The sequence below is a fragment of the Elephantulus edwardii genome, unplaced genomic scaffold (genome assembly GCF_000299155.1).
Source record: "Elephantulus edwardii isolate Elephantulus edwardi_28Jun2011 unplaced genomic scaffold, EleEdw1.0 scaffold00060, whole genome shotgun sequence".
Taxonomy (NCBI): Eukaryota; Metazoa; Chordata; class Mammalia; order Macroscelidea; family Macroscelididae; genus Elephantulus; species Elephantulus edwardii.
The window spans coordinates 17,301,238-17,310,057 of record NW_006399810.1 but is presented as its reverse complement, the minus strand read 5'-3'; the positions used below and the strand labels follow the sequence as shown (position 1 = coordinate 17,310,057).

At 42.7% G+C, this 8,820-nt stretch overlaps 1 pseudogene; it reads left to right on the top strand.

The window, feature by feature from the left end:
- The first annotated feature begins 998 nt into the window (after positions 1-998).
- Positions 999-1,781, top strand: LOC102872959 (annotated as a pseudogene).
- The last annotated feature ends 7,039 nt before the right edge of the window (positions 1,782-8,820 follow it).

The following is an 8,820-nucleotide window of genomic DNA, read 5'->3' as shown; positions in this document are numbered from 1 at the left end:
CTGTCCATTTTCAGCTGTTCTGAGCAAAGGACCCCCAGTTGCAAGGACTCATGGGTCCTGCGGTCCAGCCTGCTCAGGAAGCCTCAGATACCACTGAGCTGGGAGCAGAAGGAGGGGCCGTGCCCTGACCTGCTTTCCTGTGGTTTCCGGGCCTGGAGAAAGGCTGACTAGGCTCCAGTCTCTGTGGGGACCCTCCCTGTCCTCTCGCAGCTTCCTCCTGTACATGGAGTGTATGAGCTGCTTCAGCCACTTGGTGACACGTGCAGTGGAAAGTCTGGGACTCCTAAGTCAAAGCATCTTGAGATTGTTAGTGTCCTTCTGCAACTCAGTGTGGACCACAGCATTCTTGAGGTCTGCTCGAGTTCTGAAGCCTTACGCTTCCTTCTACCCAGGATCCTAAAAATACCTTTTCGTTCTGAGTTCTAAAAAAATATATGGATCACTCTTAATCTTTGTTTCCCTAATGCCTAGCAGTGGGTGTCCTCAAAGAAGTGCTCTTGAATAAATAGAGATTTATGATATATTTCCTCCAAGTAACTTCACATCTATTTCACATTTTACAAAGCACTTTCACATTTCTTTTCAATACTTTATGAAATAGGTAACTGAGAGTTAAACTCAAAACTCAAATTCATTGCTATCAAGTCAGTAGTAACTCACAGCTGACCCTCCAGCAAGTTTTCCAAAGTTGTAAACTGCATGATGTAAATCTTACTTGGATCCACAATAAACACCATTGGTATCAGCAGGAAAGAAATAAAAAGATGTATTGCACTGGGAATGTCTATAGTCAGGGACCTCCCCAAAGTACTGCAAAGCAATGATGTCAGCTTAAAGACTAAGCTGTGCCTGATTCAAGCCATTCTTTTTTCAATCATTTATTATGCATCAGAGGTGGACAATGTATAAGGATTACAGAAAAAGGATCGAAGCCTTTGAGTTTTGATGTTGTATAAGAGTGCTAATGGTCCCTTTTCTCTCTTGCCCATCTGCCCAAGATGCCGAAGGGAAAGAAGGCCAAGGGGAAGAAGGTGGCCCGGGCGCTCGCTGTGGTCAAGAAGCAGGAGGCCAAGAAGGTGGTGAATCCCCTGTCCAATAAAAGACCCAAAAACTTTGGCATCGGGCAGGACATCCAACCCAAAAGGGACCTTACCCGCTTCGTCAAATGACCCTGCTACATCAGGCTGCAGTGGCAGAGGGCAATCCTCTACAAACGACTCAAGGTGACACCTGCCATTAACCAGTTTACCCAGGCTTTGGACTGCCAGAAGCTGGCCCACAAGTTCCGACCAGAGACCAAGAAGGAGAAGAAGCAGAGGCTGCTGGCCCCAGCTGAGAAGAAGGCTGCTGGCAAAGGAGACACCCCCAAGAAGAGACACCCTGTCCTCCATGCAGGGGTGAATATGATCACCACCCTGGTGGAGAACAAAAAGGCCCAACTAGTGGTTATTGCACACGACATGGACCCCATAGAGCTGGTGATCTTCCTGCCGGCTTTGTGTCGGAAGATGGGTGTTCCCTACTGCATTATCAAGGGCAAGGCCAGGCTGGGCCGCCTCGTCCACCGGAAGACCTGCACCACTGTTGCCTTCACGCAGGTGAACCTGGAAGATAAAGGCGCTCTGGCAAAGCTGGTAGAAGCCATCAGAACCAATTACAATGACAGATATGATGAGATCCGCTGCCACTGGGGAGGCAACGTCCTGGGGCCCAAGTCAGTGGCCCGCATCGCCAAGCTGGAGAAGGCCAAGGCCAAAGAACTCACCACCAAGCTGGGCTGATGTACACACCGATTCTTCTGTACATAAGAATAAACTTATTCCACTGTCAAAAAAAAAAAAAAGAAAAAAAGAGTGCTGATGGTCCCATGACTGTCAAAACCCCAAACAGATACCTTAGAGAAAGTGCAGTCAGACTGCTCCTTGGAGGCAAGAGTGGCGAAGAATTGTGTCTCACAAACTTTGGACATGATACTAGGAGAGCTATTCCTTGGAAAAGGACATCATGCTTGGAAAGGTGGAGGGTCAGCGAAAGAGAGGAAGACCCTTCAACCAGATGGATTGACACAGTGACTGCAGCAATGGGCTCAAGTGTGTCAGAGATCATAAGGGTGGAACAAATTAGGGCAGAGTTCAGATCTATGGGTTATATTTAACTCAACAGCACCTAACAACAACAACAACAAATTGCATGAGAAGAGATTACCCATCTTTCTTGCTGAGGAGCCACTGGTGGATTGGAACTGCCAGAGAGGAGCCGCCTTTGGGTTACAGTGCACTTCCTTCCAGATCCATCACTACAGCTGGTGTAGTCAGTATTGCATCTTTCCTCCTTTTTTCTTGTTAAGGGGAAAGTGTGAACACACTCTCCTCCTCACCCCCCAACCCCAGTTATGCAGTTGAGTTTCCCACCTTTGGGGAAATTGCAGGAGTCAGGACATCTTGAATGCAGTGGATAAGACTTGCCCTGAGAAATCTCCCTTCATGCTCATGGCATCTCTCTTGCCAGGTTAGTGTCCTTGGCATTGTTTATAGTAAGCTCTGTTCATACTCTTTGCCATGGCCAGTGAGAATTATTTACATTTTATTACAAGAAAAATAGGCAAGCACAAAAGGAAAAGTTATTTGGTCAAAGTCCAAAGTTCTGCCCACCCCTTCCAGTCAAGTCTCCTTATAGACCCATACTGTTTTCCTCCCACTGTCTTGTTGGCATGACCTAACACTATTATTGGGCCTTGGAGTGCACTGCAAACATTACGATATGAAGGGATATGGCCTTGCCTTCCCCTAAGTTTATTTAAACCACGGTAGTTTAGATCTCTGGAAGCAGGAGAGGCATCCACTTCCGAAATGGCTTGCCTCCAGAAACTCTATGTACGAACAGTGCTCAGGCTGTTCGTTCATAGGGTCACTATGAGTCGTCTATAACTCGACGGCATCAAACAACAACAACAACAACAGTTTAGATCTACTTAAATAATGAGCTGTCAAGGCTGGGACATGATGTGAGAAATTGGATACCATTTAAAAATGTTCTTTCTTGAATGTTCTATCCTCTGATCTACATCTCACAGTGAAAATATTCAGTAGCTTGCCCCTCAACCTCATATGGTAGGAGGAGAGACAGGAAAAGAAATGGAGCAATTTAACAAATAGATGGGAAAAAGAACACATAGAAAAGGAAAATTAATAAAGATGAAGAAAGAGGGAAAGAAGAAAGAACAAATATGGAAGAAAGCATTTATTTATGTTCTTGCTGGTCCACTGCTTACTGTGAAGCCTTTTCAAAATATGATTTAAGATAAAAAGGACAACTTGGGGAAGGGTAGGAGGAGGGTAAGACATCAGTATTTACTGAACTATTAGAAGGCTTTGGCTTTGCTTATTTTGTTTCATTTAATTAGCACCATGACCTGTCCAGGAATTATCAGTAGAAGATGCAGGGAATACACAGTTACTGTATAAAAAATAATTGATCGACAGTGAAAAATTTCAGGAAGCAGCATATGAAACAGAGCCAATGTGGTGGGGGAAGAAGTTTAAGATGCACTGAAGGAATTGGCAAAAAATAAGGCCCCAAGAATCAATTCAATATCAATTAACATGTTTCAACTGACAGATGGAGTCCTGTGTGTGTTGCTCACCAGTTTATGCTAGAAAATGCAGAAGACTGTTACCTGACAAACTGACTTGAAAAGATCTATATTTGTTCCCATTCCCAAGCAAGGTGATTCAACAGAATGTGGAAACAATTGAACAATATTATTAATCACAAGCAAGCAAAATATTGTTGATAATAACCTCAAAACAGGTAGAAGAGTACATTGACAGAGAACTACCAGAAGTTCAAGCTAGATTTATAAGAGAGTGTGGTCCCAGGGATACCATTGTTGATGTCAGATGGGTCTTGGCTGAAAGCAGAGAATACCACCAGAAGGATGTCTATATGTTTTATTGACTGCAGAGATTTTTCGACTGGGTGTATCATAAGAAATTAAGGCTAACATTGAGAAGAACCGTAATTTCAGAGCACTTAATTAGGCTTATATGAAACCTAGACCTAGACCAAGAAGCTGTTGTCCTAACAGAGCAAGGGAACACTGCATGGCTTAAAATAAAGAAAAATGTTCATCAGGGTGTATCCTTCCTCCAAATCTATTCAATCTGTATGCTGAGACCAGTTGAAAAGCTGGACTTTATGAAGAAAAGTGTGACATTAGGATTGGTGAGTGGCTCATCAACAACCTGGATTATGCAGATAACACAAGTTCCATTTGCCTAAAGCAAAGAGGACTTGAGGTACTTGTTGCAAGGAATCAAGGACCACAGTCTTTAATATGCGCTACATCTCAACATCAAAGAAAACAAAAATCTTTACCACTGGGCCAAAAAGGCAATATCATGATAGGTAGAGAAAAGACTGAAATTGTCGATGATTTAATCTTGCTTGAATCCACAATCAATACCTTTGGTACCAGCAGTTAGGAGTTCTGGAGATGGATAGAATTGGGAAAGTCTACACTGGAATTCTCCAATGTCCTGAAGAGCAATGATGTCCATCTAAAGACTAAGGTACATTTGATCCAGGCTATAGTCTTTCCAGTCACATGCTATGCATCTGAAAGCAGGACAATGACTCAGAATGATAGAAGAATTGGTGCCTTTGAGTTGTGGTGTTGGAGAAGAGTGCTAAATATACTATCGACTATCAAATGAACAAAAAGATAAGTCTTGGAGAAAGTAAAACCAGATTGCTCCTTAGAGGCAAGGATAGCAAAGGTTTGTCTCACTTACTTTGGGCATGTTTCTTCTTTGGAAATGGACTTCATAGTTGGAAAGGTGGAGAATCAATGAAAGAGAAGAAGACTTTCTTTTTTTTTTATAGAACAGGGTTCAGGGCTTATAAGGGTCGCTGAGTCGTGCTTGATTCGATGGCACTTAACAACATATAGCATGATGGAATAAACGACCTTTCTTAATTTTTGTAAATGCTATAATACACAAACAAACAGACAAGGAGTCTGAGTCCATGATTGTTATATTCACCTGTTATACCCAATCTGGTTCCTAAAGGTAACAAAAAGGTTCTATCAAAATTACAGAGATGTGAGGCTACACATGTCATAGAGCTTTAGAAAAATGTTAGCACTAATGCACTTAAGGCTTAAGAAAAATACAGACTAGTAGGTTTCCAGCACAGTGGGAACAGGATGCTGAGTCTCAAAATCTTTCAAATACAGGCAATCAATCTCCATCACAAAGACCACCTTCCAGACACACACACACAAAAGCACAGAAGGCGCAGTTTCATTGGGGACAGACAACTTAGGCACCTCACACTCCCATCCACAGCCTGGGGTAGGAATGGGCAGAAAAAGAAGATGGGAAGTTGTGTCTAATACTGCCCCCAAGGAAATTCTGCAATAGCTTGTTTTCCTCATTTCCCAAAGCCTCCCTCTGCATCTCAGGTTTCCCCCTTTGCTGCTACAGAGCTCCCAGCTGGGGCAAAGGACTAGAAGAGCTTTCCTCTGGTTGGCTGGTAGCAGGTGGGGGAAGAATAATGAGGGCCATGCTACAACATCAGGCTTCTTGGCAATGTCATTTGGAGATTACAAAATCTTTTCCCCCCCTCTCTCCATCACTGCTATAAATGGTAGTTCGAGAAGAAGACTTTCAATGAGATGGATTGTTAAAGAGTTTCTGCAGCAAGGAGCTCAAGTGTATCAGGAATGATACGGATGGGTCGCTGACTCTTACTTGCCTCAATGGCACTCAACAACTACCACCTAGAGGTCGGTCTTATTGTTGGTGTTGTTGTTATGTGCCATCAAGTCGCCTGAGACTCATAGCAACCCCATGTACAACAGCCCTAAACCCTACTCTATCCTGGTCCAATCTCATTGTCTCTGACACACTTAGCCCCATTACCCCAGTCACTGAATCAATACATCTCATCCACCTTCCCAAGTATGCCGTCCTTCTCCAAGGACTGGTCCCTCCTTGAAACATGTCCAAAGTATGTAAGATGAAGCTTCAGAATTGTTTCCAAGGACTAACCAGACTAACCTGTTTATTCTCCTAGCAGTCCATGGTATATTCAATACTCTTCTCCAACACCATAGCTCGAAAGCATCAATTCTCCTTCTATCATCCCTCGTCCAGCTCTCTGATGCATAGCAAGTATCTGCAAAGACTATGGCCTGAATCAGGCACACCTTAGTCTCCAGACTGACACTGCTGCTCTTCAATACTTTGGAGAGGTTCCTGACAGTCGACTTTCCCAATGCAATATGTCTCTTGATTTCCTGGCTGCTGGAACCAAGAGTGTTGATTGTGGAGCCAAGCAAACGAAAGCTGTTAACAATCTCAGTCTCTTCACTATCCATCATGATGCTGTCAGTTGGCCCAGTGGTGAGAGTCTTTGTTTTCTTGATGTTGAGCTACAATCCATATTGAAGGCTGCAGTCCTTGACCTTCTGTAGCAAGCACTTCAGGTCCTCCTCAGTTTCAGTAAGCAGGGTTGTGTCATCTGCATAACGCAGACTGTTGACGAGTCTTCCTCCAATTCTGATGCCACATTTCTCCTCATAGAGCTCAGCTTCATGGATGATCTGTTCTGCATGTAGATTGAAAATGTATGGAGATAGGACACATTCCTACATTCCTACCACAGACCTTTCCCAATTTTACCATGTCGTGTTTCCTTGCTTTGTTCTGACGACTGCCTCCTGGTCCAAGTATAGGTTTTGCATAAGCACGATCAAGTGTTCCGGGATTCCCATTCTTCTCAGAGTTAGCCACAGTTTGTTGTGTTTGTTGGTGATGTTAGATGCCATCAAGTCAACTCTAACCCAGTACAGGTCCATGCACAGTAGGAGACACTGCCCAGTCCTGTGTCATCCTCTCAGTGCTGTACTCTAGACCACTGTTGCAGCCATGGGATCAATCCAGCTAGCTGAGGGTTTTGCTGGTTTCTTTCTTGCTAGCCCTTTATTGCATCAATCATGATGCCTTTCTCCTGGGACTGATTTCCTCCTAATAACATGTGTGAAGTACATGAGATGAGCACTCACTGTCCCAAGAAACATTCTGGCTGTACTTCCAAAATGGATTTCTTCATTCTCCTGGCAGTCTATGGTATATTTAGTATTCTTCAACACCATAATTCAAATGCACGTCTTTGGCCCAGCTTTTCTAGGCATATGGTTTGGATCCGATACCTTTAATCCTCAAAGTGACATTTTTCCTTTTAAATACTTTAAAGAGGCCTTTTGCAGAAGTTTTTTTCCAGTGTTTTGTTATATTTCATTTATTGACTGCTGTTTCCATGTGACTTGTTAATTCAAGTAAAATGAACCCTTGACAGCTTTGTCTGTTTATCATGATATTTCTTTTCTTCTCCTTTTTTTAAAATAACTGGGTCATATGGAATTTCTGTTATTTTTTAAATTTATTATTATTTTCAATGTTACAGAGTCTTTGGATTTCCACTCATTCATTTTTGCACTTTTCTACCTTCCCCCCTAGTACACCACCCTCTTGGAAAAGTAAAAGAAAAATTTTTTCATTGTTTTACAATCCCTCCCCACAGGCCGACTCCACTATGCAGCCTTCGCTCTGGACTCCTGTTGTACATCAAAGAAATAATTCACCATGATCAAGTGGGATTCATAACAGGTATGCAAGGATGATTCAACACAAGGAAAACAATTAATGTAATTCATCACATTAACAAAGCAAAGAACAAGAACCACATGATCCTATCAATTGATGCAAAAAAGGCCTTTGACAAAATCCAACACCCTTTCCTGATTAAAACACTCAACAAACTAGGACTAGAGGGGAATTTTTTCAACATGGTAAAAAGTATTTATGCAAACCCGAGAGCCAACATTCTTCTCAATGGAGAGAGGTTAAAGGCATTCCCTTTAAGAACAGGAACTAGGCAAGGATACCCACTATCACCTCTCTTATTCAATATTGTTTTGGAAGTCTTAGTGATAGCAATAAGAGAAGGGAATAAAAGGCATCCAAACTGGCAAAGAGATGGTAAAATTATCGCTCTATGCAGACAATATGATAGTATACTTGGAAAACCCTAAAGACTCAGCAAGGAAACTATTGGATATAGTGGACCAATTTAGCAAAGTAGCAGGATACAAGACCAACATACGAAAATCAGTTTGATTTCTCTACAATGACAAAGAGAATACAGAGCCGGAACGAAGAAAAACAATATCCTTCACAATAGCTAATCACAAGATTAAATACTTGAGAATAAATTTAGCCAGAAGCACAAAGGACCTATTCAAAGAAAATTACAAAACATTACTAAGGATGGATGGTGAAGAGATTGAGATTGTACACAGCTTTAGTTTGCTTGGCTCCACAGTCAACCCTCTTGGCACCATTAGCCAGGAAATTAAAAGGCGCATTTCCATGGGAAAGTTTGCTGTTAGGGACCTCTCCAAAGTACTGAAGAGCAATGGTGTCTCTCTGGAGACTAAGATGCGTTTGATACAGGCCATGGTCCTCACAATCACTTGGTATGCATCAGAGAGTTGGACAATGACCAAGGAGAATAGAAGAATTGATGCCTTTGACCTGTGGTACTGGAGAAGAGTATTTAGAATACCATGGACTGCTAGGAAAACAAACAGTTTCATCCTGGAAAGGGTTAAACTGGGTGGCTCCTTGGAGGCAAGGATTCTGAGGCTCTGTCTAACATATTTTGGACATGTTGTGAGGAGAGACCGGTCCTTGGAGAAGGACATCATCCTTGGGAGGGTGGAGGGACAGCACAGGAGGGAAAGGCCCTCTA